Source organism: Gymnogyps californianus, chromosome 2 (assembly GCF_018139145.2).
Source record: "Gymnogyps californianus isolate 813 chromosome 2, ASM1813914v2, whole genome shotgun sequence".
Classification (NCBI taxonomy): domain Eukaryota; kingdom Metazoa; phylum Chordata; class Aves; order Accipitriformes; family Cathartidae; genus Gymnogyps; species Gymnogyps californianus.
This window is the reverse complement of record NC_059472.1, coordinates 58,222,124-58,248,570: the sequence shown is the minus strand read 5'-3', so window position 1 is coordinate 58,248,570 and position 26,447 is coordinate 58,222,124. Positions and strand designations below refer to the sequence as shown.

The following is a 26,447-nucleotide window of genomic DNA, read 5'->3' as shown; positions in this document are numbered from 1 at the left end:
TCTATTATCTTTTATAGCTTAATTTGAGAACTGAGAATCTCTAGAGTGCTTTGCAGTACATTAATAAGAGACATTTTGCTTTATAAAGTTTATCATTATTACTGTACTGCCTGCGTCAGCTCATTGCAGTCGAGTTTGTTTTTTTCAAAAAAAAAAAAAAAAAAAAAAATTCCTTACACCAAGGCTTGACTTTTTCAGTGAATGATAAAGGTGGTGGTGGTTCTCAGGGTCTCTTTCATAGGACTGCTGTTACTTCATTTCCCATAGCGCTTTAAGAGCCCATTATTAATAAAACTGCTGAAAAATTCTTCTCTGAAGCCATCAGGCATCATAGGCTTGACTGCACTCCTATTTCCCTCACTAAAATCAGGGGCCTCTGAAGTCTGAAGAGCGCTACTAGAAATTAAGAAAACAATACGGGAAGTGGCAGCCAGCAAACAAGGGAGCTTTTCATCTCCTGGGTGAGCTTTTAAACAAACTCTAGTGTTTCATACCATACTCTGGCTACTTAAATACTTTACAGCTTACATCAATCTTTATCCCATAACTAAAGCTGAACATGATCTGGATTCAGTTATTTGAGTGGTTTGAAGACAGACATGTAGAAATACACACAGGCAGTGGAGGCCACATTGATACCAGCAGCTTTTACCAGCACCGTAATGTCCCTTATGGTGCGATCCTTTCCCTCTTCTCTAACAAAATCTCTGTGCCAGTGACTGCGCTAACACAGCCATATCAGTATAAAGGTCCATAACTAGGATGGCTTATTTTAGTCCCTGAGGCACTACTTTGCCCAGAGTCAACTTTCATGTCAACCTTCCCGAGGCTGGTGGAGCTAGCTGTACTAAGCGAGCCTTTCCTGGGCACCAACGCCCAGGTGGGAAATGCGGCTGAGACCCGGTCCCTCACCAAACTCCACCCAGCTCACACCAGGAAGGATCCACGGGGGCATCATCAGTGGATACCTGACGTTTCTGGAGCCTGCCCCAAAGATGTCCACCCAGATGTGGAGCACAACCCGTAACACAGCGCAAGGCACCTGGGTCAAACCCTCACATGATGACTACAGCATTTCAGAAGCAATACTGCAATGCTTTTACCTGCATTTTCCTAAAGTATGATGTTGCACGTTTCTGGTGTATTCATGTAGGATGCCTAACTGTCAGATCTGGGCCTAAATTTGCAAACAAACTACTTCAAGCAAATCAAGAATACGAAGTGTTTTTGAAATCATGCTTCACTTCATTAACAAATACTGACTGGCAGCACTCTTTCGTGTGTTTTTTTTCTTGATGTATATAAATTGTGCTGCATCCCAACTCACTAACCATGTTGGGTTTTTCCCAAAAGGGGAACAAGAAGGGACCGGAAGTACATGCAGGTTTGCTGGACCATCAAAGGCAAATAACTTTTTTTTAATGGTGAAAAGCATTATTTAAACTTACATTTATTCATAGAACTTATTTGAACAGAATTTATTTACTCAATTAGTTCTAAAAACCAACTACCTAAGCAAATAAATGATTGCTTAAGTATGGTTATGTGGAATTAATATTCTCCGTTTAGTTTCCAGAATATTAACTCATTTTTAAGTGTAAAAAAACTTATGCAATACAACTAGAAAATCTCACTAAGATCATTTTAGATATGTAAATGCAAAGAATTTTTTCCTCTATTTCTACCCAGATCCTTGCATACTCAAGAGAATGCAGTTAGTTGATTTCACAGAATTAAGAAATCACTCTTTAACTTTTCTAAAATGCAACTAAAAATAAAACACACACAATCAAGAAATATAAACAAAAGCTAAAAAGGTGGCCTTTTTAGTTTGAGTCTGATGAAGCTTGCAAAATTTCTCCATGGGCTCTGATACCCTGAAATAGTGGAGTCATATAAGCCTCATGTTGATAAAAAGCATGATGAAACATTTCTTTCTCTGATTATATTCTTGAAGACACAATACAGAGAACATTATTAAGATTTTCAAATCAAGTTCCTAAAAATGACTGTGTCGTTCCCAGTCTATTGGGGAATATGCATTAAGCTACTCAAACTGACAGGTTTCACAGCAGAATTCAAGACAACCCAAGTCCTGCTGTTCCTGGAGTCCAGCAGCCCAGAAGACCGGACCTCCTCATATTCACCTCGTCTTCCCAGTACTCTCCAGCACAGCATATATTTTACAGAATTTATGTTTTTCTCACAGTCAAGGATAAAAATGCCTTCAGAAATGAAATATGCATGTCTGATACTGCTTTTCCTCCTTGTCCTCAGCATATGGCCTCAATCCTGGTTAACAACTCTGTTCAGACCCTGCTCTGACAGGAGAGCCATGTACCTCCTCAGGGGCTTTTAACAGAGTTCTTCATTGCATCAGTTTGATGTGGGTACACTAGGTGAGACAAGCAACATTTTACTAGTATTTATTGGTAGCACTGGAAAGTTAAGAAGCAAAAACCAAATTTCTGCCAAATTTCTAAATAAGGGAGGACCGTAAGCTTCTCAAGAAAAGTTTGCCAGAGTATTTCTTTTTCACAAATGCAAAATATGCTTTTTATTAATCCCCATTATTGGAAACTGTGGAGCCATTTTGACTAAAATAAAACATACCAGAATGCAGGCAGCCAGCATGGAAAACTTCAGTCCAAAAGTTAAAGACATGTGAAGTGATAAGCAGCTGAAAACAATCATACGATAGCAAATATTTAATAAAGAGCAGTAGCTAGATTACACACATTTGTTTCACACTTTGTGCATGTGTATAGTTCACACACATTCGTTTCTCACTTTTGGAAGCATGAAGATTAGCAGAGCTTCCATGGAAAACTTCTACAAGAAATATTTCCACTAATAGCTAAAACTTTCATTAATAACAGAAAAATGCACGCCAAGAATATGACTGTAAAACCTTAGGCAGTAAGCTAGGTAGTTACCAAGACATTATTCTTATATGAACACACACAACCCATCCAAACACGCAGAGTGTCCACGACCTGTTTACAACTAAATCTGATGCATTTCCTTGGATGTGTAAAATACATATGTGAAAGATTTGAAATCTCTGAATTTAAAAGCCTGTTCCTGTCTAGCTGGACATCCGAGAAGATCTCCAAATCTCAAAGGAGGCGGCTTCCCCAAAGATGTTTCCCAGAAGAAACAACATGCAAGGAACAACACTAATGTATTGTAACACTAACGTAATGTATTACGAGACTACACAAAAGAATTTTAAAAACTAATTTAATGAGGCGAGAGGGTAGTTCTTTGCTCCCGACAACTACCATCTCGGATGAGGCTTGTAAACAACTTTAGGAGTGTTCTTAGAGCACTTCCAGTAGCCATCACCAAGACCACCATGGTTACCAACCATTTTGCAGGTACTGCATCTTCCACTCTCACAGTACAGAAGTAGGAAAAAATGTATGCTTGACAGTTTCTGCCTGCTTGTAGAGTGAAGGCAGACATACATGTTGTCATGATCCCATGGTGTCAGCATGACAACAAAATTACTGCAGATTCCACTAACCTATGACAACAAATTTAAAGATTATAACATGTGAATTTATTCTATTTAGAAAATGCGGGGAAAACGGGATCCTCTGCAGCTTGTCAAAAGAAATGGCAAATACTATTCTGTCTTCTCAAGACACCCTCTCATCAGGTTAGCCATCGAGAGCTCTGCTATCGCAGACAGAGCTTCACCTGAGGAATAGGCGTGCCTGCCTTACCGACCAAAACCAGTCACTCGCAGTGACTCTCTACCTCATACTGCACTGCCCACTCCAGTCAGACCAGCAGAAGGGAGTGTGAGTAGGACATGGGCTAGAAGCAAAAGTATTTCTTAAACCTCTGTGACCTGCCAGAATCAGGAGTCATGAGGATGGTGAAATGCAAAAGTTGCCTTGCTAGCCTTCTTTGCTCCTAACACAAGGCCAAAAATAAATTTTAGCACACAGAAAAAAAATCCTCACTACCTTATTATGCATATTTTTAACAAACTGATCGATCAGGCTTTTAGAGTTCATAACTAAGCAATTCTTAGCAAATCTGAGGAATAAAAAACAAAGTATCTCAAACAAATCATTTTATCAACCAGGAAAGTCATAACCAAACGTACAATAGCAGAGTCTATTAAACCCAGTTGCTAACTACCTAATGCTACCAGATAAATTTGACTTGTGAATTTTGCCCTTGTTGTTTTAAACCAGAGGTCTGATGAACAGCTTTCAGGTTGGTGTTTAAGCTCATGACATTAAGTCAAATGCAGTTAACAGAGCAAGTTCCTTCATGCTGGCTATCTCCAAATTATAGCAAAACTACAAATAACAACTTAAAATAAAACATACTAGCGTGTATGTTACTAAAGATCCAGTAGAGACCATCTGAAATCACCTAGAGGAAAAATGCTTAACTAAAAATACTTGCTGAGGTGAAACAAGCAATCTTCGCTCCAAATGTAAAACCGCCTCCTGACAGCTCTCTAGGAGGAGTACAAGAGTTAAGAAATACAATTCAGCTTTGAAGGGTATGATTTCTCAGGGTTTGTGGAAAGCTGTTTAGATAAATTATGAAAGAAATGAGTAGCAGAGATGAAGGTAAGGCAAGAAAAGAGAGAAAGAACCAAGCCAAAATGGTTTGTAACAGACAACTGCTAAAATACTACCAAGGAAAATGCCTTTTATCAAAAAACTACAGGACAATCCGCAAGCAGCGGTGAACAGCGGAAATAACTGCAATGAGGATTACTTTCTAACCTTGTTAGCTGATCAAGATGCCTCATTTTCCTCTCTGCTGAGACAGAGCCTGCTCTCTCCACATAGCAGGGAGAAATGAAGTTTGGCAATTCAAAAGAACCCCCCAAAACTCTTATTAAAATATGAAAGAACCAACCCAGAAAGCTTCAGTCTCTCTTGTTTCTCCTTATGGGCTGAGAAATTGTTTTTAGCCTTTCACTGAGAAACCAGAGGGAAAATACAGGAGGATTTTCTCCCCCTGCCCCAGCAGCAGCTGTCCACTCAGCAGAGGAGTCAGGGAGTCAGGGCCTCCTGCCACCACCACCAGCTCCGGCTCTGTCGCCCACAGAGTGCGAAATGGTTTGCTCCCTTCATTCCTCTTCATGGGCTCACGCAGGTCTCTCCGCAGGTTTGGTCCAGGTACTTGTGGGACCACTTTTGGGACAGTAGCTCCTTTTCCCCTTCCCAAGCACGTGTTACAACTATACTAGTCATTCAATCCCAGCTGGGCCCAGCATTGCCCATCGCTCTGTCCTCCTCAAGAGCGCTAAGGATTAATGATTCCCTGGCTCGAAGCACGTCTCTCTCAGGTAGTGGTTACTGCAGAGGTCCGACAGGCAGGCTACTCCTCCCTGCCTCTCCAGGGCAAACTGATGGCAGGGCTTGCGGTCTGCCCCAGGGAGTGTTTAAGTTGAGAGCTTAGGAACAAGCCGTAAAGGATTTCTTTCAGTGCTGCAGTCTTACTGACGGGTTGGGTTACATTTCTCGATAACCCTGTTTTATATGCAGTAAGAGGGCTGATAGCTCTCCCTTCATCAGAACAAGAAAACAACGGAGACACCATCTCCACCTTGGTTTTAAAAGTCTTTTTATGAGTCACCATATAGCACAAATTAAAAACAAAAATGTATGTTGCTGAGTCACTTTGAATCTAAATACAAGAAAGGCTTTTGTTTTTCAAAATTTGGTTACTTGAATGGCGATAATATGAACAGCTCATCCATTTAGGATTAACACTTTTAATACTTTGTTTCAAAGACCAGTTATAACCTGTCAAAGGAAACATAAATGGACACAGAAAGATTGTCAGACTGGAGGGGTGTTTATTAGTGCATTACCAATTGTTTTTATGAACACAGTGAGAAATTAATTTCTATAAACAAACTCACTCTGATTTAACTTAGTAATATTGTCTGAAGAGAGATGTGACTTAGTTTGAAGAAAAATAAATACATTTTATTTTAATAAGGATATGAAGTTTATGAGAGAGACAAATATAGTTTTTCAAATATCAATTAGGTTTTTGGTTTCTTTTTTAACCTTGCACTGGATTTCAAGTGTCCTGTGTTTCAGCGAAATTCTGTCCCCACCTCATTCAATGGGAATTTTGCTAATAACTTCACTCTGACCAGAATTTTACCTGGGGGAGCCACATTCATTTCACCATTTTGTAAGTAAACCCAAGAGCACTATGCCTTATACAATGATGACAGAGCTTGAAGAAATCCGTAAATCTTCCGGTTTATACATTTTCCAAGCATGCATACTGAAATACATTAATACTTAGGGTAGCTACTGTGTATCTTCACTTCAATTTTCAGCCAAGTGTCAGAAAGAACTCTTAGCATTATTTTCTTATAATCAAGTGCAAACCTTTCTAAAACGTTTGGCAAATTTCATCTGACATAAAAAGGTTTGCACTTCAAACTCCTATCGCAAATTACTAGTTCACATTCGCTATGGAAACAGACTTTCAGTTCACTTGAGAAATAACTAAGTCATAAGGATTTAACTCCCTGTGCTATTCATTAAAAATAATTATTCCATGCATAAAGGCTTGGTGCTGAGCGAGTGAACGGTCAGGCTGCAGTATTCCCTTTAGCTGTAGAACAGACATCTCAGATGCACCAAAGATGCGTTTCCTCATGCAGTCCCCTTTATTGCTCATTTGGAAAGACTATCTCTAGAATAAGATGAGACTTCAGACACCCATTTAGCTCCCCACTCCTATATTGGCTTTTCCAATAGGAGCGCTGATTACTGGTAGACAATAATGATTTTGTAATGTGAACATCTGTGCAACAGAAAACAGACTGAGATCAAATTAATGGCATGTATCTCACCATTCAGCAGGTACCAAATAGTAAAGATTTTTTTAACTGCCAATAAACCTGACTAAATTCTTACCAAAGATTTAGCCATGGAAATACCAAAAGCATGTAAAAATCCATGAGTGAGATGCTCTTCAATACCCTTCTGAAATAAAGAAAAACATTTTTTTTAATTAAATAATCCAACTACTCTTAGGCAAAGCTCTAACTGAGGTCTGAACATACAGAACTCCAAATTTTTTAAGTTATTGGCCTCACTGCAACAATAACTCAGCCATATTGCCCACAAGTAGCAATTAATTAAATTTAATAAGAAACACTAAGAGTTGTTCCTGTTTTTAAAATCCTAGCCAGGACCCCAAACAATGCTGCTTTTCTTATTCCAATTTTCAAATGTTTAAAAATCCAATTGAACAAAATCCGTCTTCAATGTTGGAGAAAATCCCAATGCATAAAAATTCACTTAAGTGCTCTATTAAACAAACCAACCAAATCTACGTGGCAGAGGAAATGTCAGTTTTTAACAAGCTACTGAATACCTCCTTCCTAGCAACAGAAATATAACTTATCTTTAATAACACGCATAGAAGAAGTTTTTCCCAATCACTAAACTCTGAATCAGGCATTCACCGAGGATTAAAAAACAAACATAAGAAAAAATGAACTTGGTCTGCTGAAAATTCTCTATTCACTTCTATGCATGCAGATTTTTCCCTTTCTCCTTCCAGTGAAGAGGAGGGTGATCTTAAAAAGCTTGAAATTATTTTCCACTCTTTAGTATTTGAATATGAGACTACATCATATGACAGAAAGCCAAGGAAAAAATTCAAGCATTATACAAACCCATTGTACCCATCTAATTTCCTGGCAACTACAGTGCAAGCGATAAATGGGAAACCAGCAAAATTTTTCCAACTGTCTTTTACAAAAACGTATTACCTGAAAAGACAGTACAAAAAATAGTGCCAACTGCTCTTGGAAAAAAAGAGATCAAAGACAGCCTTTAAAGGAGTAACATTACAAATTACTGGCTTCTGAGTAAGAAAGTTAACAAGGAATTGATCATGTAAAACCATAAAAGACTACTACCAAGACAGGCACCAGGCTATCCCACCTACATTTGGAAGAAAGGTTAATGCAATCAGCAAGAAAAATCCATCAGACTGGAAAACCATTTGATTATTCCGGTGTATTACATGTTTACATTGTGATTACTCTAATCTGATGTTTTAAAAGCTCTCATCTGCTTCCTCATTTGTACTTATTATCAATGCCATCAACATTATGCTAAAAAAGAAAAATTTAATGAGCTTTGCAGAATTAGTACAGAAAGCACGATAGCCCCATAAATTTCATTGGTGTACTCCAGATTGGGAAAAAATCCACTATAAATAGGAAAAAATGGCAAACTGTAACCACCTTAAGAGCTGGATTAATGTGTACCAACAAACTACTATCTTTCCTGAGTAATGTTTGATTTTGCTACAAATTCTGAGGTTTTCAAGACAAATTCCACTGTAAATCAGATTCAGAATCCTCTTTTTCAAATTCCAGGTGCAGCCTCAGCACTTTTTACTTGTTCTTTGAAGGAAAAAAGTCTACAGTGCTGGTTAGGACCTATATTTACGAAACCTGCTTATGAAGGCAATCATTCCTATTTGAGATTATGGAAGAGTTCCAGATGCTTCAAGTATAACATAGGAACTCCCCGAAAGGAAAGGTCAACAAGCCCCGCATTCCGACCAGAAACCAAGGACCAGGAGAGCTTTATAGCAGTGAGTACCTCGGGAAGGATGCCCTTGCTGTCAAATGCCCTTGCACACAACCAGGCGGACTCCTCTTCTCCCAGCACTTTCAGGGGCTACGGGTTCCATAAGACTCTCCCCTCCCTCACCACACCACCAAACGACGATACTTACCTTACAGGAATTACTTATTAAAAAGAGCGCCTCGTACACAGTCTATTTCAATCAGGAAGGCTGACAAGCAAAGAAAGAGGAACAAGGCAGCCGAGTATTTTTCGGCCATTTTTCCCCTTGTTGGAAGCTTGCACGCTTCTCTCAGCACAGACCCTCTCTTGCCTATTCAGTTTGGGGATCAGTGTGCCAGCAGCACTCAGTAAATAAAAAAATTGACTCCAAACTGCACACGTTATTTGCAGCTCAATAAAAAATAATGCTGGGTCTTTGACATATGTTTATATAACACCTAATATAAAAGGGCTGTTACCTTCACAGGAATAAATATGCAGCGCAGGCCGAAGTCTGGAAGCATTTTCTAACTAAGCAAATAAAATCTGTGAAGCCCAAACTCCAATTCAAATTTTTCTTAAGGTTTTTAGACCTTGGGTTCAAGTTTGGGCCCATACTCAGTTAAAACTAAGCAGACTTGCTAAAATAAACAAAGAAAGTACATTTTGTGATGCAGTGATCTTAACTGATTGGGTTTGTTTATTTATGCTTACACAGAATTTGGTAATCTGCGACAAGTGTCTCAGCTAATACAAGACAGATTCATCCACCTGGAAACAACCAATATTTTAATATATATTAATAAAAATGCTCTAACAGTAAACTGTAGCCTTTCCTACTGGTTGCAGTAGTTATTGTAGAGCTTTATAAGGCTTGATCTTATCATGCAGCTCCTTCTTATCACACACTACAGTGCTTACACTTGGAAAATTAATGTTATAGCATTTTAATCTTTATTATTCTCTACAGTTTGGAGTGACCTGTCTCTTCGACTTTATAAATAACCCAAATATTCTGTACACTTAATTTGCTATCACCATAGCAATTTTTTCAAAGGATGAGTCAAATTCTTACTCCAAAATTAAATGCTTTTTTTTCAATTAAGTCTCTTCTTGTGGCACTAAAGCATTGGGCAAAGTTTTTATTCAAAAATCCCTTTCTTCATGCAAATTTAATTACGGCAATCATAATAAACCTTTCTTTAACACGAAACACTAGGTCTTATATAAGATGTGTTTACAACATTTAGTACCTTGTTAATTCTTTTGTTCATGGAGCAGGCATTTGCTATGACACAGAGTCTGTCATTCTCATCAACTCAATGATTCATCTGCCTTTCCTCCACTTATCTTCCAACCTGTCTTTCCTAATTTTTTGTTTAACTTATCACTGTTTAGGTACTGCTCTCCCTCTTTAGATTCTGAACCAGGCTTTTTCCTTTCCACTATATAAGGTCTAATGTTTGAAAAGCTGTTGAGCACTGCCATTCATGGTACCGTGACTCACTTCTGTAATGACTACTGTTTCCTACAAAAGAAAACTGGTGTTACTTGTCATATAATTACAAATAGTTAACTCATCCACGTGTTAGAATATATGATGCAGGAAAACAGACACAGAGGAGCAGTGGTTAGCACTTACGGGGAGCCAGAGCCATCTTTGGCACCCATGTCACGCTCCACTGCTTTGCTTACAACCAGCAGAAATAACCCATGAAGAACTGCAACAAATAATTTTTCAGATGGATCAAGGGACATCCTTGAAGATCCAGGACAGTCCATGAACCCCTACACACCCTCCAGACCCTGGGCTCTCTGTGCTAATGCAGGTTTTGGCAGGACTAACAGGCATGTAGAATCCTGTTCAGCCTGGCTCCTGTCTTTTCAGTTAGACAACATCTTGTCTCGGAAGAAGTTGCTTGGGTCACTGTAGTCACTGGAAGTCATAGCTACCAAAGTAAAGATACATGTAACTAAAACCCAGGTCTGAATCAGGGTATATTCCCATGCAAGGGAAGGAACTATAGAAAGGTTAGTAAATTAGGTCTGAACTCATCCTGATCATTTTAGATAAGCACAAATAAATTGGTTTAACCAACCTTCCTTATACAGGCTACCAAATGTTTGTTTTGTTCAGCTACTAGAGGCTCTTTATAATAAACATTCCTTCTTTTCCAGAAATTTGGATTTTTCATGGCTGCTATACTTACATGAGATAGAAACAGAGGGCTGTAGCACCCGTTTAATTTTCTTTCTTCTCCCCCTCACAGACACTGTTTGATGAACTTCAACATTCAGAAACTACTGGAATAATGAGATTTCCAGTCTCATGTTCATTTTCATATGCTAACATAAAAATCATACCACACCACTGCTCTCATTCTGCCATTGTGTATGGTCTCATCTTTCAGTTTTAAACTAAAAGACATCTGAAAGACAACACCCATAATTCTAAGTTTTCAAACACCAGAACACTTTAAAAACATTTCCCACATGGCTGGCTGGCACTCTTGATCCACGTGGCAAACTGATGATGGTACAAGAGGTGAATCGCATGACGCTTTTTTGGTTTTTTTTAAATAATCCTGACATCAGAGAAGATCACATCTTTCAGACATATTTGCCATCCAAAACCCAATGGACAAGAGTACACTACCTTTGGCTTCATTACTTCTTTGATTTGAAATACAGGCTACATACCTTTAGGTAACTAAAGACACTGCGGCACAGTATCTCATTAAAAGTAATACTTATTTTATCATTTTTTATTGAGACAATTTATCTACTTAAGCATCTACGCTTTATCAAACAGTATTTTTTAGAAGTTCAGAATCAGTTCAATGGGATTCTGTCTTGCACTGCATTCACTCGATTTATGTCTGCCCAAAAAACTACTGTCACAAAACAGAGCAGCTACTTGCAGAGCATCTACTCTGTCAAACCCGGAACAATCCAGGCTCTATCCCAGAAACACAAGCACCTTTACACAGCTCAGTTTTATACATCCTTCAGATGCATTAAACCCCCATCTAACGCCCACTCAATGCCCAGGGCTAAGGTCAGTCAGAAAGAACTATAGAGGAACTGAAGTCTCAAGAGATTTGATTTAGAAAACATGACAATGGTGGCTTTTTACTAGCCACCACAAAGTCAGGAAAGACTTTCTGCTTTCCACACAGATAAGCGCTACTAGATTTTCAACTGGATTATGGATTACAAAGCAATGAATCCTGACAAGATCACTTTTGAAGTTAAATTTCAAAGATACACTTAGGATACCAAGGATAATTGTTTGAATCATTGATACTTTTCAATAAACATTTTGCAAAGAAAATTGTAATCACTGAATCCCCTGAACACTTCACTAATTTTTTCTTTCTAATATTAAAGCTACTGTAAGAGTAGGGGGCAAGGAAGAAGGCCAAAAATACATTTCTGTTTCATATACTGCAGCTAAAATAGACCTTAGGAGGATACAGTATTGCCCATCTGCCCCTCTGATGCTCCAGCAGGATAGAAAAATGGTTGGAGAGCTCAGGAGAGAAGTCAAAATTATCCAAATGCCTGAGGCTATAAGATGCTCTGCAGCAGAAGTAATACCATCAAAAGCCACAACTAACATTACCTTGCTAGTCACAGCAGATTTCTCACTATCCTTTTGTCTCCTGAAACGACAACTGAGAACCACAAACTTTTTGGCAAGGAACACAAAAGATGTATAACTGTAACAACATGAGAAGAGCTTCAGAAGGCCGATGAACAGAAGGAACAGATATGGTGCAGGTGTCTGCTCTCTGCTTATAAAATCATGGTTTTTCAGGGTCACCACTGAAATAACAGAAACTTGAAGCAGAACATAAATCCTGAGAAGGTCCCCCTGTTGGCTTTCAAACATCAAATGTAAGATTTCAAGCGTTCACTGTTACTAGGTAAAGCCCAAGGGTCAATGATTTCCTTACTAATTTAGGGAGTGACCAAAAATAGAAGACAGCTTGTGGCACTCTTGTCAGAGCTGACCTATGGAGATCGTAAACCCCGAGAAGGCTTGTTGCTTCTTCTCTCACTGAGCACTGTCTGAGATTACAGTTCCCTACAATGACAGCCAACCAGGTGCCATACTCCCATATCCTCCCTTCCAGCTAGGCCCACGAAAGACCAGCACCAAGCTCTGAGCCACAGGCTGTCCAGCCTCAGATGTGCTCAGTAAGAACTGCACAGATTAGAAACTAATGAGAATTGAACCACCTGACACACCTTTATCACAAAAACTTGTTTCAACATCTTCATGTGCCCATTAATGATTTGTCTCATATTTGAGTTTCTCTAAGCCACATGAGGTGCTTTAAGCAGCGTGAGAGGACAAGTGAAGAAGCAGAATGGCCCTTGTTCCCATGTGACATCAAGTCTGCAAAGACATTCACTTCAGATGAAGTCCATGTCATGAAAGAAACTGTTTTGAGGATCTATACAAAGGACCAATTTAGACATGATGTTAATAAAACTATCTCTGGACTGCCCAAAGCAGCTGGTAGAGTTCTACCTACTGAAGAAACAGAGACCATCTACTGGTAGACTGCACCTATCACTATCAAGAAGTGATGTAGTTGATGTATTTCCTAACTAGCAACAGAAAGCAGCACAATAGACACTGCGGACAGCTATGGCTGTAATACTGGCCCCATACCCCAGGGTCATACGATGTTGTAACGTGTTAGTAGGTGCTGCCTAGTGTTGAAATGAAAATCCTAGGGCTTACAGTCATTGTACACTGACCCACAGAAAGATCACATGGCCCTCCTAGCATTTTTTTTTTGTTTTTTACCTTAGGTTTCTCTTAGGTCATCTCTAAATGCACATGCACAAATCCACTTATTCTTCAGCTTTCCTCAGCTGAAATGCAAGAAGAAAACCTTCAGTGCCCCTCGCAGAAGAAGTTACCAAGTACAGAACCCCCATAAGCTTTTAGTAGCCTCTTTCACCTGCTGAAAAGATCATCTCCTCCTTGAACTGACACCAGGCTACCAGAGGACAAAAATCTTTGGCGTCCTCAACAACTGCTTTTCACTGTAAGTCAACAGTGGAGACTTATAAGCAAGGGAGAGAGTTTTCAAAAGAAATGGATACTACTTTATGACACTTTGCAGTCAGAGGTGGTAAGAATGACTAACAACTTTCCAGCACTTAAACAAAACCTATGTTTCAGCTAGTTTTTCCCCCAGCAATAAGTTGTGTTCTTACACACATGGCAGAGGTGCGTGGTGAGATCCTGGGCTCCGATGACTAAGAACAACAATACCCCAATCAAGGAGCAGAAAAGTATTTTTCAGAGCTGAAAGCTTATGCAGAAAAGTTTCAGCAGCTCAGCAGCTTCCTGCTGGCTGGCTGGCTGAGCTGAGCACAGCGAGATGAATCACCATGTTCTGCAGAAGAGATCTTTTTCCCTTCCCAGGCAAAATTAAGACTTTTCTCCTATCAAAGTCTGTTTTAGAGAAATGTGCTCTATGCCAATATACAACTGGCTGCCTATAACTTTGCAACAACATTACTGGCAAAAAGGGAAAATCACTAATATTAATGTAAAAGTGGCATAGAAATGCATGAACATGATAATATCCACTAGCAAGTATGCGTATTTCTTGGCTGTGAAAGGTCGTCTTAAAGGCAGTCTTAAATCATTCATCTTTGTAAATGTTTCTCCATAGAAAACTTGCGGATACCTAGGGGTGTTGTGATTAAAAGGTTTCACAAGAAGTTGTTTGCTAGCAGAAAAACATCGCAGCCAGCATCTAACTGGCCAACTGCTTGAATAATACTGACCTCAAACACTCATGCTACCACATACAGCAATATCTACAATATTTTTCCATCCAACATTTCCTCCAGTTATTTTTCTCCCTGCTAAGACATCAGCTCTCTATTCCTGCAGCAAACAGCAAGAGCAACAACTGGCTGCTTCATCAAAACACAACACTGCCAGGTAACTAAAGGCACCCACATTTCACATTTTTCAGATTACAGTAACACAACTGTACTTGACTGTTACCTGCTGTCAGAATTCAATTTTACAATACAATACACAGTCACATGCCCATTAATTAAGTATAGAACGGGCTTTTTCCTTTTAATCTTGCTATTTATTTGTTAGTAACGTCCCCACTTCCCAGGTTAGGTCTGCTTATCATTACTACGACACAAAAAAAGCTGCTAGTAAACAAGTACAGAGATTTTAAAACTGAGACACACTACAGGAAAGTGCAAGCTTCCTGCAGCTGCTCAAACAAGCTTTTGTTTCACACTGTGGCCTTAACAGGACACTGTCATCCCAACTCAGCTAAATTCAGTAATTTGAAGTTAATTTTTTTTTTTCTTTTCTTTTTTTTTTTTCCATAGCCCACCCCCAGTCCAACTAATTTTCAGTTGTAACTTATCAGGAGCAAAGATTTTTAGTCCCGTGTGAGTAGAAAAGCAGCTGATAATTGAAAATAAATTAACCTATTTCCAACTGTGCCTAAGTCATATTACTGTATTTTCAAAGAAAATCTTTACAATAAGCATACAAATCCTGGTAACATTTAGAGCAGGGATGGAAGAACAAAACTGGGTGAAGGGAGAGGTTTTGTGCTGCTCTGCTTAGGTACATTGACATCAGTAATTTCCAGGGTGGGTCGGGAGGTAGTTAATTCTTAACTGCTAGCAGAAGAAGTGTTGTACAAAGAGAAAACTAGTTTCATACATCTGGAGGATTGACATTTGAAATACCAATAAACTACCTTTCTCTTGAGAATAACATAGCTATTTTTTGCTGGTATTGCAACTTTGTTGAGCAATTATCCAACCAGGAATCAACAGAGAAAAAATACCAAAATTAAGCATGCTGATCAGTCATTGCTCTGCATTACCTTGTAATGGAAACATTCACATTTGGCTTCATGAAAGTATCACATACTTCATGGATGCATTGTGGAAGTATATTGGCTATCCTGTGAACTCAGTTATCCTGATCGAGTTATTCCTCATTTATGATAGAAAAACTTAACTGATTACACTTCAGATGCATCAGCATAAACATGACACTGAGGCTACAAAATTATCCATATTTTGTAAATACTCCATATTTTGAAAATGCTCCATAATTCACTATCTTTCAAATACTAACTTGGATTGAATAAACAAGGCAAAAAATGGAAGACGGCAAATCCAGGAAACTCAAATATGAAAAACACTAAGATTACTATTAGTCAGCAAGGCACTGAAAAGGAGGATGTAAAAGTTTAGTTCTGGTCTGGTTAAAAAATTTCCTGGCTTGTCATTAAAGAAGAGATTTTCTGAGAGGCCCGAGAAGACAGTCTTGAAAGCAAAGCATAAATCTGGGCATTCAGACAACTCTTTTCCTTGCTTGATTCTGGGTGGGTTCATTTGACCTCTGGCAACCCATGTAAGTCAGTTCATCAAAAAAAATTACTAAATTGGGGTACTCAGTCTAAAACATTTAAAGCCTGACAGAGGTGCTGAATCCCGTAGTTCAAAACTGAGCAAGCACGAGGTAAGAGCACAGGATTTCTCTTTAAGTCAAAGCCTCCCTCTGAAGCCTGGCACCCAGAGCTGATGCCCAAAATAGACTCTGTGAAAAATGTTAGCCTGAATTTCCCTTTCCCTCAGCCTGAGCTCTTCAAACTGTCATCTGATGTGAGGTAAAAAGGGAAATTATAAAGTGTATTATTAAATACTTCAGATGTTGCCTGGAAAGAGAAAATTTTATTTTGTGAAAAGCTAAAGCTCCTATACCAGTGTGGCTGCAGAGGCTGGATAGTTAAATGAAGCCAAAAGTAAACTGACAGCAGAAACAGAAGTAGGATATCGTCCTGAACATTTGCACTGGGCTCCATCTATTCTGCAACAGACAGAGAGCTTTTCACCACTGCACGATGCGTCTGACAACTTGAATTTGCCAAGCTGCTGTATTTATTATTGGGGTGTCAGGTAAGGACATAGATAGATGTGTCTAAACCAAGCCATCTTCCTTTTATTTACTTTCCTTTACATTTCTGATCAAAACAAATTGAGACCAAATTAACGACTCTTAATTTTAATAAAGGTTTTATATTTTCCCCCTATAGAATGACTTGTCAATTCAGACAATAACTTGACTAAATCAGTGGTGATTCAAAATGTTACGAATAGCTTTAGGTACTAAAATACAGCTTACAGGTTACAAAAATATTCAGCATGGTGACAGAGAAAGGTAGAAAAACTTGAATCCCAATGGTTCAAAGAACAGAAAAAAAGGAAAAAAGCAAAAAGTACACTGGTTTTATATTTCATGATTTGATTTTTAAAAAGTTGGGTTTTTTCACTTTGTTTTGTTTTTTTATGCTTAGCATTAGTGATACTGGACCCAGAACAGCAGGACTGAAGCTTTTACAGAATGACATTTGTGATTTAAAAAAAGGCATGAAATTATCTTCAACTGCAACAGAGTAAAACAAAGACTAAGTGCATTTTTTGGCTCCATGTTGTTTCTTAGAAGAACAAACGATGACTAAATCCTTGTACTAGATTTTGCTAGTTCAAAGAGTCACTGGAGTCGAACCAAAAGCAAGTACCCAGAGCACATGGCAGAGCTGTAACAGGCAGTGTGCCTCTCAAAGTCTCTGCTGCTCTCAGCCTGGGCCGCTCACAGGAGGGCATTTCCAAAACGCATACCCTTGCCCACCCCACTGCACACCAGTGAAGTGTTAAAATACATGTACTATATTTAAATATTTCCAGTGCTATTTATTATTAAGATTAGGAATAACTCCACATGAATAAGAAAACAAAACTGTATTGCTGTATTCATACATGCTTAAGATAATTCAACTTTACAGTTTTGACATGTGTAGCTTATTAGACTCTAAAGAATGTAAAAACACCATTGGCATTTTTCATATTGCAAGTGTCTGGTAGATAATGGCCGTGCAGATTTCATACAGAACGGCGCAAGTAAACTTGCCAAACTTTCATCATCACTCCTTTGGAAACTCCGAGGGGGCTCATTAAATTGGCATTTTGTTTGACATGTACACAGAATGTGCTTAGCATGCAGAACAAGTACGGCAATAAACCTTTTCTTAACAGCTGTGTTATTTTAGCTAATGATAAACATGTATCTAAAGCCACATATCACCACAACTTAAATTGGTGAGAAAAGCTTAGTCACCCCATGGAAAGAGAAGCCATCACAACAGAGAGGAAGTGGTTTATTTATTCTTAACTATGCAATTAATTGTCTCACCAATAAACACAGCCGAATACACAAATTGTTCTTCTAAATTAAGTAAAGTTCATGATCATCGTAGCTTATATTCTGTCTCTGACCTTGCTGCATCTATTCTTTAGTGACAGATTCCTACCCACGGGCACATGTGTGCATTTATCACCCATCTTGGTGGAAACTGTGACTGCATAACTGAGAGAAGAGTTTATTTTCTGGAAAGTTTCCTTACGGTCTAAGAGCTTTGGAGGCCAAAAAGGCTCTTTTTGTCATTGTTTTGGCTCATTCCATTCTGACTACATTCAAAATGAAAAAAATCTGGACATGTGAAATGCAGATGTTAACGAGCAAGACAGCATATTGATTTGGTTAAGCCATTTAATTTTGACAAACTGCCAAAACAACAATAAAAGAATCGCAAACCTGAAATATTGGAGATTTCATCAGCAGCCTACAATGAACAGGGAGATAATGAGTCCCCGGCAACCTCTAGGAAGGGATCGATGCTCTCCATGGAACTGCAGTGACTGGGAATTCCAGACAGTGCCCTTCGATTTTCTCTGAAATCTTATCTTTACAAAGTAAACAAACACGAGATAATAACCTTTAAACTTTCTGCAGCCATTCATAAGCGGATTCATTACTACAGAACAGCAGCCGACATTCAATATTAGTCTCTGTTCAATACGTGGTACTCCATGTATCACAGAACTAGGATCTTTTAAAAGGTACAGGTTGCAATCCTCAAAATCGTGACACTTAAAAAAATCATAAAATGAATCAGGGTTCCTCAGAAGCATTTTCTAGCTTTTCTCTGAATCAGCAGAGCTGCACACATCCCACCTTTCCAGCAAAAACTACATTTATCATATAATCAACTGAGTCCGCAATTTGAAGTCTTAAAAAACACTAAATAATGCAGAAAACACTACAAAAACTAGTATCTAAATCTCAAAACTGGAAAAATACCTTTGTTTTCAGCATTTTTAAAAAAACATGACTAAACTTGGATCAAATTTTAAAATATTTTCTGTTTTATTTACTTGCGATCAATCTAATTTTGGTTCCTGTGTTCAGAAATATCCGAAGGAAACTAAACTATGACAGAGCTTTTAAAGAGCATGTGCCTGAAACATTACTGGTCTCTACGGACACGTTAACTATATATTTTTAAACATCCTTAAAATTAAGTTAATAGCTATATAAAAGCAGAATTTTTCAAACCAAACTTTGACGTATCCATCTTCACAGAATTAAAAAAGATATTTTACTCCAAATATTTGATAAATGGCTTCTAATTCCTTGAAAACAGCAGCAGTTAGATTACATTAGCCCAGTATCTTCTTCAATTATAATTGTATAATTTTATTACATTGGAGAGGGAAAAAGAATAGAAGAGGTAAGTGCTGCTACATTAACCCCCATATTATTTTTTTTACAGCAATTTGCAGAACACCATCAGTAAACACAGTGCTTTACAAACCACATAAGAAAGGTCATTACCCCAGAGAGCTTACAACTACAGCAAACAAATCAAGTACAACAACACTTCCATTCAAAGGAGATATGAGGACAGTCCTTTTTAATATATTAGTGTATCATCATTAAAGAGATCTTTAAACCACTTACGATCCCCAAGTCAAGCAGCACCAAAACAGCAACAAAAATTGACAGAAAGGGGCACATTTTTCTCCTTGCCCTTCCTTACTCATAAGGTGCATCTTGAAACAGTGGGCAGATGCGCATCAACTCACTTCTCCATCACAGGCACAGAAGGGAAGGTATGGAAACACTGCGTGGGAGACACAAGGGAACTGTACCCGTCAAAAAAAAACCCCACTAAAATCCAGGAGCACAAGCTGGGCCCCAAGCTCTGCCACTCTCCTGCTCTTCATGTTACCCTGTCATGACTTTTCTTTCGACTCTTGCTGGCTGCACCTTTGCTCTGACATTTTGCAGAGTCATGCCCACCAAAAACACCACTCGAGGGAAGAGGTGAAGGAAGACAAGAGGAGTATTTCATGCATGAGAAACAGGATGGAAGCTCATAAGAACACAGACTGAGATGTTTGTTTGTATTGTGGGCTAAATATTAAGGTTTCCTTTCAAGTTTACTTCTTTTCAAACTGAATTTCTTATATGACATCAGACCTGGAAAACAGCCAATATAAGGTCTGACCGACTACGGCAGTCATTCACTTTCTTTCAAAGTGTCTCCTTTTCTTTAATTTTTAGATCAGCAATAAACATCTTCATTGGGTCCTTCAGAAGCTACCATCATGCTCCTCTTATAAGACCATTAAGCGCTAGACAGTCAAGTATAAATCATTATCAAAGCAGAGAAGCCTTGTTTTCATTGCAGGTTCTGCCACCACAGCAGCAGCGCCTGCAAGATACAAGCGCAACTGTTTTGCTCTTAATAAGCTCCTTCACAAATGCAAAAGTTATTTTTTCTTCTTTGATTAAAAAAAGCCCAGTCCTTAGCGCGCTCTGCTGAGGTGCGCACTGCTTTCAATTCAAAGAACCCATACCTCCGTAACCCAGGAAATTTCCTTCGTGGCCTTATGCAGCATCATCACACTCCTCCTGCTACTTATGAATTAGACAATAAATCCATCACCTGCTACTGTCTACATGTTACCAGAATTTTTCCCACACCTAAGAAAGCAAGGAAGCTGGAAAAAAAACTGTGATGGGACAAATGCAACCTTCCATAGGCAGAACATATTTAAACCTCTAGGCACTAGTGGTAGCTCAGAGGTCAATGGTGAAGGGTGGTCAGGGTTGTCGCCTTAGCCTCGAGCGGAGCCCTCCAGGAAGCACAGGGATAGGGAAAGCAGGTGCAGCCACTTAATATATGAGACAAAATAATGTTCAGTCTAGAAATAAAATACTTCCTCAAAATTATGTTTTAATCCTATTTTTCCTTCCACACCCCTCCCCCCCCAACCTCATCCCTCCTCTCCACCCAAAAACCTATTGGAGAAGTTTACCCTTTAGCTAAGAGAGGAAAAAAAAAAAAAAAAAAAGCAGTGCAAACCCCGGTAAGGATAAGGTAAAAATGCTGAATATCTTTAACATCAGTCAATTCCCAAGAGTAACATTTAGGAAAAAATTATTACTCAAAAAGATGTTCTTTTTAGAAATTATTTCTGGTGATCATCAGATTTACCGAATATTAAGGTTTCATTTATAATTGATTAACATAGATTATCACCTTCTATACCCACTGCAGACTAGATTAATTTTATATTATTAATGATTATAAACAAAAAGGTGGCTATCAATTATCATGAAGTTTTCTTTAAAAGATGTATAGCTGATAATTAACAAGGTAGCAGCACACTGTACGCTGGCAATTGCTTACCCATTCATTAAAAAAATCATTCATGTGTTACTTGTGCATGACTATAAACCTGAATAAAAAACGGCACATTATTTTCTCACCTCCTGCCGATCCATGGCCCCAGCCTGCATTACTAGAAAAGAAATTACTGAAGAAATTTTCTGTGAGTAACTGAGCAAAATGTCTGGAAGAGTTAATACTGAGGTTGGCTTTTGTTTAACAAAAGCAAAGGAAGACGTACTGCATTTCCCTATTAACTCCCAATCATAATGCTTAGAGAAGAGGGAAGATAATTTACCAGGTGTACACATAATCTTTGCTGAATTACCAAAACACTGGAATGAAAAGAGGAAGCTGCTGAAATGCAGGAAAAAAAACCCCACATGTAGGTAAAGAATCAAATAGTTTAGTTTGATAATATGCAAAAGTAAGTAAGAAATTGGATCAGACAATTACTGTGAGAGTGAAGTTTTCCTGGAGTAAGTTTAAGCTGACCAAATGGCCTACATTACGTAGAAGTGTCCTCCTTTCAGGACACCCAAATATTCCTTTTTGGACATGCTATCTTGCTAGTCAAGTGTACAACCATTGTGATAACTTTACCACATATATACCCACACTACCTCAAATTTTGTTTGCAATTTACTTCTGTAAATTCAAACCATTTTCAGCATCTTTGTCCTGACTGTTATCAACTCTGTACTACTCTTTTTTAAGGTTTATTTTGTTAAATCAAATTTATTCTCCGGTTAGACAGAATTCTTCAAAAACCCCAGCAAGCGAAAATAAGTGGCATAGTTTTTCTGGCATCAGACACCTAGTTAAGTTTACTGTGTTTTCCAATGCAGGAGTTAACAAGAATTTCAGAAAAAATATATTATTATACCTAGTCACACTGAATACTGCTAGTAAGATACTTTATTTACTTTTACTATAAACTAATGTCAGGTTTTCTTTTGTTGCTGTTCTAAATTTGTAAACATTTTTAAATGTCATGTTTACCAAATTTTGAGGTGATTAATGGCTATGGTCAAACATAGTCACCTGTGAGACACCATTCTTGGTGTACCAAGCAACAACGAGTAGTGTGAATTATCCATCTTTATGCCTCAGTGCACTCAGTGAGGACTGGACTACAATATCAAGCCCTAGGAGAAGAAGGGAGTTTGGTTCTATTTAATTTTTAAGTTGTATGCTTATACATGCAAATAAGCTGACAAAAATCAAGCCTTTCCCTTGCCTTCAGACTCTCAACCCTTCAGGACTCTCAAGCCCTCATCCAGCATAGCTCCCCGCGAACGCCAAGGAACAGACATGCTGGAGCAGTGGGAAACAGAGCACTGGAGATGCTGGGCGCTCTTCTACTGGGTTTTCTGACAACAGGAGACTTCAAAGACAGAGCGCAAAGCACTAAGCAAGCACCCAAGTGCCTCGGAAACAGCATTTGGCAGCTGAAACTAGACAAATATCATAGGAATGACCTTGCATAGCATAGACCTAACATAACCGTGCTATAACGATAGGAAGGGAGACACCTACACTTTATTTACATATACAGAGAAGGACTGTCGTGTAGGAAGTCAGGTGCCTTGCAGTTTGCATGGTAGCTAAATCAGCTGGTACCTTCTTTGTGAGCGTTTGAGAATAAACTTACTTTCAACAGTGAAGCAGCAGCAGTGACCACAAATGGTGCCTCAAAGAGAAGCAGACAAGAAAATGTAAACTTAAGATACCAAACTTGGAATGATCTGACCTACCAGTCTTCAACAGGTATCAGGAATGGAAAAAACAAAGCCAAACAAAACCCAGGAACACTGGACAATGGCTTTCCTAACTTAAATAAGCAACAACCACGGTGCATAGAAACAACCAGCAGAGTATACGCTTGAAAGATGAACTCTCACCTATCCTTTAAATGTCTAGCAATGAAAACACTAGTTGAACAGAAGAACAAACATCACTTAAATATACTCATAAAAGCGGACTCAAAATGCTTTTCCTTTTTAAGCAAAAATTTAGAGAACAGACCATTCTGGTAAACCAGAACTTCTAAACTAACCAAGTGGGGTCAATGAACAGTTCTTCGGGAAGAACCAAAAAAGGAAACAAAAGGAGGAAGAGCATTTCCTCTTCGCAGAGCTTCGCTTCAGCCTGCAGTCCCATAACTGTAGTGATGATAGAAACTTTTTCCTCACTAAATAGGAAATGTCTCTTCCTCAGAGTAGAAAAAATGCACAGCCAAATCATCTAGAACTCAGAGATGTGAGTAAGTTTGAAATTAAAACAGTTTGCACATCCATGACGGACACATACTTTATAAACAAGTAAGTCCAGGACAAGAGGTTATCTATGTATACAAATGTCCAGCAAGATACTAAAAATAGTTGACAAGTCTGATATATTGTGTTACTGCTAAAAGTCATTTGAAGATTATTTTCTTTTTTAGCTATATTAACGTGTAAGTTTTACATATACATGTTTTATGAGAAGTGTTTAAGCATAACCAGGTCCCAAATAAAACTGCAAGAGCATAACGATAAGTAAGCTACTTCAAATTATACTTTGGTTGCACATATTTTATTATTTAATGTTACGTACACAAATGATAGACTACACTCACAATATTTCATGAATGACATTAAATATTAAAAGCCTCAGAGGAAAAAAGGCATAAGGTTTTAAATAGCAGGAGAGAGATGAACATTACTGCAAAATGCAAGATGGAAAAAATAAATACAAGAATATAGTTATATTTTTTTATTATTTAAAAACGTCCATCCACTAGCGAAAATAACTATTAACTTTGCTTGGCCAGTGGTCGTATATAAATACCAGCAATTGTTCCAAGAAGTGGAAGCATTTTTCTCATTAGAAGGTAAAGAAACAAAGGAAGATTGGAAATGAGAATAAGGCAATTCCCAGAACAGGTAACACATTTTGGGGAATACTGCAGTAGGCAAGACTTGAAATCAGATAGCCATACTAACTCAAAGAGCCAGTTTTAAGGCTTTAAAGCTTTTAGTGTTTGCTTTTCTTTCCTGCTGTCTAAATTAAGACACTTTATCAGCCCTATTGATTTTACCCATTAAACTGTGGATTTTGAGATTACGAAGAACAACAGAACTTTTTAGGGTGGATTCCAGCCCCACGCAAGAATAGCGCACTAGCTAACTTCAACAGACGTGACCTTTAGAAAGCAGTATTATTCACCCTCTGTTTGTGGGCGCTTTGACACATTAGCACTTTGCGAGATCTCCAGGCGGTGTTTTATCAGCAGGGCCCATCCAGGCATGATGTGCACTTTCACAGTGCATTAGCATATCCAGAGGAGGAACACTGCAGACTGCAATGGCCTTTCCTTGTAGGACAGACTTGAAATGTGAAACAACTTTACTGACATTCTCACTGACATCCAGGAGCTCCTCTACATATCCAAAATTCATCAGCACGTAAAACCTAGCACCATATACTGAAGAAACTAATTTCCAGAGCAGCTTATCTATTAGTACTTTAATCTTTGACCTGCTCATAGCCTTATATTCTGAAGAGTTCATCATCTTAACTTTTTCCTTATTACCTTGCATGTTAAGAAAATACCGGTCGACATTCTACATACAAGCTGAATGCTGAAGTTTAAAAAGAAATCAAATGTATTTGACAACGTAAACAGAAACCCTGCTTCTCATCTTACATCTGTACCGACCAGAAATAACCCTGGTGAAGTCAGTCAGCACAGGTATACAAAGGGAGGGAATCTGGTCCAAAGAGTAACGTAACCCTTCATACACAGACGCAACCCAGCAAAAGAGCGAGCCAATGAACTGATCTGAAGTCACACAGAAAGATGGCAGAGTAGTCTGTAATAGATTTTTCCTCCTTAATCGCCGACCAGTTTTGCCCTCAATGTTTCTGGTGGTCACTGCATCCTGGTCATCTGAGCAGGGGATTCTCCCATTGCACTTTCAAGGTCATCTTGCCAACAAGGTAGGAGGGCTCAAATGGCAAACAGCAATCTACAGTTACTTCAAACCATTCTGTAGCACAGTAGCTTGGGGTGTAAAACTAGACACAGACCTAGCTCATTATTATTAAAAACATTTCAAGCTGCTTCAAAATATAACTTTCAAATCTGAGTAATTAAAAATTGTTTTTTCTCTTTCCGGTTTTATTAAATGTAGCAAATGAGCAGAAATTTGGGCTACAAGCCACCCTCAAGCCCTTGTTCCTGGGCACTTTTGCAACTGGCTTCACCGGTTTCTGAAACACACTGAAGGCGCTCCTGAGGAAAGATCGGTTTCATCTTCATTGGCACATTTTTGTCAGCTGTACGACACAACATAGCTCACTGCTTTAAAAAGGAAGGACAAGAGGGATTCTTCACCTTTAAAGTATTAGGCTAAGAAATTTGCTTTGGTGATTACAATTCTGAGACCTGCTCTTTCAGATCTGGATGTGACTTTTTCAAGGATATGCATCAGTAGGAACCCAAGAGGGTTTTTTTAAATACTAGATGCTAAGCAAGCCAGAAGAATTTCATCTTATAAACAGAGGCAATCAAACTGAACTGACTATATCCCAAGTTTAACAGCACTTCCCAAAAGACTCACACTAAGAATTTACCTATTTAGTTTAATATTTTTATAACTAAGCCTCCTATTATAAAACCCAACTTTTCTTAAAAGGCATTTCTATCACCATATCATAGTATGATACATTTTAGTCAATTCTGTAGTGATAAAGAATCATGTTTACATTATAAAATTTTGGCTAATGTTACATAGGGAAACAAACTTTAACCTGCATACATCAATTTCAAAATAAATATTGCAAGTTAATGTTCCATCTTCTTCTGCATCTTTGTCTTTAGGATTTAGCACTAAGTGATGAAGAAGTTTATCTCTTATATAAGACATGCCACTAACACTGATCTATTCCCTACCCAAAACATCAACAAAAGGAGCTATGGGTCATTGAGCCAAAAAATTAAATGCTGAAATGTACATCCAACAACGTTACCCTTCACTAGCAGATATCCTGTGGAAAAAAAAAATAAAACAAATACAACTCAAATGTCTAGCCAAAAGAAAACATTCAGAAAAGAACAAGGTGAAATTCAGTCCCACTCTTCAGGATGAAGGGTATCTTGTTACAGCTTCAAATCTTTTGTAGCGTCTGCTTGAGCACAGCCAGAACATGTGGAGAAAATTTATGGTATTTTATCATGGTTGGCTTGGGGGAAGGAAGAGGTTTC

General features: G+C 38.4%; 1 protein-coding gene across 2 annotated transcripts in view; it reads right to left on the bottom strand.

Annotated features, from left to right (window-relative positions):
• The window catches only part of LDLRAD4 (low density lipoprotein receptor class A domain containing 4), a 239,821-nt gene that overhangs the window by 194,409 nt on the left and 18,965 nt on the right, over positions 1 to 26,447 (bottom strand). Inside the window, exon 1 of one of the 2 annotated variants that reach the window (XM_050891091.1) lies at positions 2,614 to 2,662. The exons of the other annotated variant lie outside the window; for it this stretch is intronic. The gene's annotated coding sequence lies outside the window, so the exon portion shown is untranslated. Of the gene's footprint in view, positions 1 to 2,613; positions 2,663 to 26,447 lie in introns of those variants that run through there. 2 annotated transcript variants of the gene reach the window in all.